This window comes from Lontra canadensis, unplaced genomic scaffold (genome assembly GCF_010015895.1).
Source record: "Lontra canadensis isolate GAN:19392208 unplaced genomic scaffold, GSC_riverotter_1.0 scaffold75, whole genome shotgun sequence".
In the NCBI taxonomy this organism is placed as follows: Eukaryota; Metazoa; Chordata; class Mammalia; order Carnivora; family Mustelidae; genus Lontra; species Lontra canadensis.
This window is the reverse complement of record NW_022631069.1, coordinates 309,895-314,338: the sequence shown is the minus strand read 5'-3', so window position 1 is coordinate 314,338 and position 4,444 is coordinate 309,895. Positions and strand designations below refer to the sequence as shown.

The window sequence follows — 4,444 nt, the reverse complement described above, 5'->3', positions numbered from 1 at the left end:
CTTGTAGTGACTAGTGAACTGTGGTTTTTATTGCCATAGGAAGAAAGAAACATGAAATCCGTTGACCTTGATCAGGGAAGGAATGATGTTCTGGACATTGGGTTTCTATGCAATATTCCTTTCTCACTCTATTGTGTAGTATAGGGGCTGAGGGGAAACCTGACTCCAGCCGGTCCCATGTGGCTCTCCTAGCTGATACTCAGGTTCTCATTAGATTTTGCCTTGGGGGGCTCTTTCTTGTCAGTTTTAACACGTCTCATTCACGTGGAGAAGTTGAGGGTTCTATGTCCTCCTAGCTCAGATTCCCTGAACGTCCCAGGAGGAGAATGCTTCTGCTAAGTGACTCATTAAGACAATGGTCCTGGGAGAATGAGGCCTTGGAATTGGAGAAGCAGGGAAGGAAGGCAAGGAAGCCAAGAAAGAGTGTGATTTCTGGCCAAGTTCTAAGTGTTTGAAGGCTGTAAATAATGCTGCTCTGCTGAGGAAGTCCATAGGGCCTGCTTCCCCATGGCCTCGAGGAGAGGGGTGAGGGACTCTCAGGACAGGCCCAGCAGGAGCACAGCAGAGCTCAGATGCAACCAGGTGATGGAGATGGAAGGGCTGGCAGGGTGGCAGCTACAGAGGTCGCACCAGCTGTGGGAATGACCAAATGAGGAAGAGAACAGTGTGTGTGTTTGGCGGGGGGGGGTGTGTGGGTGGGGGAGGGTGGAGCTATAATCGGAAGGAGAGCAATAGGAACCTGTGCCTCAAGAGCCAAAGACATGATTACCTCTGTGCCCTAAGCTTGAAGGCCATGGAATCTGCATGCCAGTCTCCACTTGCCAAACTGCAGTTTTCTCTTGGGAATCTTCTGTTTCATGACACCGAGGGCTGTCATGTGGCCAACGACTTGACACGCATCCTGGCTGTCCCTCGAGCCCTCACCAGCATGACGCTCCGGCTTGGGAGGGTTCTTCATGCACATGGAAGCATCCAAAGCCAGCTCTGTAAAGAAAAGCACATCGACAGCATGTGCTGCTCTTCACGATCTTTCTGAGCCTCCACCTACATTGACGTCAAAGAAGGACGGTGGACAGAATGAGAAAGGCCGCAGGTCCCCAGGTGAGGGGATGCCGAAGGACGCACATCGATTTTTCCCTTTTGTGTTCATCTCTCTCACGCTCTTGTAAGGATAATGGTGCCAGGAGGCCAACAGGTTCACAATGGACAAATGTGAAATCAAGAGAAACAGCAATGGTATAAAGAAAGAGTTCTGGGGAAGGGAAGACAAAGGCAAGGAAATCATGCTGGAAGGAGGCTGTACTTGTGGAGGGAAGAGACTGCAGAGCTCAGCCAAGGTCAAGGTTGAAGGGAAGCCTTTAGGGAGGAACCAGGGAAGAGAAAGCTGGGGAATTCACACAACACACCTCAACATGCTGTACATTTCATACATGTGCACTACATACAATATACACACCGAATAGACATCATGTATGTGACATAGGATATAAATGTGCGTGTCTGTATGTACATAGACATATTTAACTGAGTCAGTGACTAAATAGGGATTTGAGGGACATGAAACCTAACAATCTAAGCCCCCTTCTGCTCAGTTGAAATGGGAAAAAACACACAGAATCCAAAAGAATGAGGAAAGTGGTGGTGAGAAACAGGTGACCGTGGAAGGATTACGGGGGGAGCTGGTGGGAACAAATCAGAGTAAAACCATCTGTCACAGCTTGAAAGTGTGTATTCACCCCCCCCCCCGCCCCAGTTGATAGGTTGAAACGTAGTCCCCAGTGTGATGGTATTGTGGGGTGAGCGTTTGGGAGGCAGATCCTCCCGTAAAAGGGATGCGTGCCCTATAAAACAGACGACACCGAAATCTGTCGCCTCTCGGCCCTGTGAGGACAGAGCCAGAAGGCGGCCACCTCTGAACCAAGAAGGCAGTGTCACTGGGCCCGGAATGTACCCCTGTTTGATTGTGGTTCTGTCGCACCTCCAGAACTATGAGATACCGATTTCTGTTGTTAAGAAGTCAGCCCGTTGCCGGCATTTTTGTTATAATAACCAAAGTGGACAAAGAACCTGGCATGGAGTCTGGTTTCCTTCTCAGGCCTCTGTGGGACGTGAGTCACAGAGAGAGGAACGGAGCCAGCGGGATGAGTCGGGGCCGGGATGGTGGGCGCCAAGGAGAAGTGACAGGCTGCAGGGAGAAGACAGTAAGGGCGGCAAGCTCTAAGTCCCTTGTCTGGGCTGTGCTTCCCGAACACTCACTGAAGTCTCTCTCTGGGGCCCCTCCCTGGTGCCACAGTGCTGCTGCTGCTGATGTCACCTCCCCCTGGGAACTGTGTCTCCTCATTTTTCAGGGAGTTCAGCGCCTGACAGAGGAGCCCTGGGCCACCCCAGGCTCCAAGAAGGGATGCAGAGTGCGGGAGGGTAAGGAAGACAGGACCCAGAGGAGGGTGGAGAAGCTCAGTCTTCAGGAATTCTGAGCAGAGGTGGATCCTGATGAACTGGAGGCTGGGGACGAGGCCCCGGAGGTGAGGGGAGATGAGGGACTAGACGGAGGACCAGAGGAGAGTGTGACGTATATACTTAATGGAACAAAGTGGACCCTTACTTCCTTAGAAAGGGATAAAACAAAAATAAGCAGGAGACGGTGTTGTGAGGCCAGTATTTCCACTGTCACTGTGAGCACCGAACAGGGAAGTTTGGCTTGACGATGCTGAAGGAGAGAAAACTGGGTGCACGAGCCTTTCTGAGAAAGCCAGGCAGGATGGGATCTGGCTTAAGCAGAGCCACTAAACGCTGCTCCTCCCCTCATGAAACAATGCCCTGAAACCATTTCCAAGAGTTGAAACACCACAGGGATCTGAGGATTAGATGTGACAAATTGATACATATTGACAAGCAATTTTGTTGGATCAGGGATCCTAGAAATTATATTTCATGTTCCCAACATCAGTGAGATGGAGACCCCATTTTTTGTGGTTCTCAGTAAGGGGACTGAAGGGAACATATGTAAGAAGAGGAAGAAGTCAGCCGGTGAAACAGCCAGGAAGTTGCAAGCCCAACACCAGTTCAGAGCTGATAATAAACACCAGGCTCTTGCTCACCTCGCTATATTGGAACATCATGGGGTTCGACCTCAGCCCACTGCTGCCTGCAGCCACAAGCCTGTGATGACCAACACAGGGACTAGAGCTTCCAACTCCCCTTCCCTCTCACCTCAGATGAGCGGCCATTGGTTCCCAGAACTTATCTTGGCGTCCAGGCTCCCGATGGCAGAGGAGAGGCCGAGCCTGGCTCTCTTGTCACCACAGTCCAACTGCCGGTCCAGCTGCAGTCACAGGAAATCAGCCACCTGTGTGCCTGGCTGTGTCTGCGCTCCTGAGCTTTGCACCTCTGCTCTTGGGAAAGCCAAGTTACCACTCGATGGCCCTTGGTGACAGGGAGCCTGCATCGGAGCTGAAGCAAAAAGAGACTTCAGTGGGATACATCCCAGGACTCCTTAGCTGAGCACTCTCAGAACACCCATGTTGGATGTCCCTGCCTCTCTGTGAGTCCACCCGGCGAGCAGGTACCAATGCAGACATCATGGGTATGAAGGAGATGTCCCCATTATATCCAAGCCTGGGGATGCTGGGATGGCAGACGACCAGGCTACAAAGTCCCTGAGGTGAAAATCACCCCCTTGACTCCACAGGGCCTTTGGCGGGGCACAGGGTCTCATGCCTATCATTCGGCTAGTAGTAACCTTGGTCTTACAACCTAGAGAGAGGGTTCTGGGGAGTCTCAGGACATGGGGAGAAGGAGTTGTCCATGTGTACCAGAAAAAAAAAAAAAAAGAACAGGAGAAGTTCAGCCTCGAGGCTTCAGGTACCGCTAGAAAACTGAGTTGCAAAAAGGTATCATCGACCAAGTTATGGGAACTGTTAGATCTAGCTCTGGAGCCTTTTGGAGTTTTTCCCATCTACAATATCTGACTGCCCTTCCACCCATCCACACATCTGTATTCTATTGCCCCTGGGAGGAGGTGCTAACAGCTCTAAGTAATGGAGCAGGAGCCTGAGTCCCTTTGGAATCTTTGGGGCCAGAAGTGCTACAGGATCAGGCATTGTGGGTCTTCAGGAAGGGTGTACAGAGCCCAGTCCTGGCATCACACACCCCTCAGTGAGTCTGGGCAGCTCTCCCTCATCAGACATGCTCAGGTTGCTACTGTGAAGGGAGCCCATGTTCTCAGCAAGGGCGCTAACTAGAGACTTGCAACAGCCTCTCATCAGAGCAGGTGAGCCTCAGCCTCCTGGCCATGCACCCTTGTCCCCTGTGTGTATCTCATTCTCAGCTGTTCACCTGTCACGAAAAACAGAGTTCCTGGGTCTGTGACCGTTTAGTCTTCCTGGCAACAGCCTGTATGTCCTATCACCATGGAATCCTCTACCTCCTTCTATCTGCTGCCCCA

At 51.5% G+C, this 4,444-nt stretch overlaps 1 pseudogene; it reads right to left on the bottom strand.

Moving 5' to 3' along the window:
• Positions 1-778: 778 nt before the first annotated feature.
• Positions 779-3,445, bottom strand: LOC116881649 (annotated as a pseudogene).
• Positions 3,446-4,444: the final 999 nt, after the last annotated feature.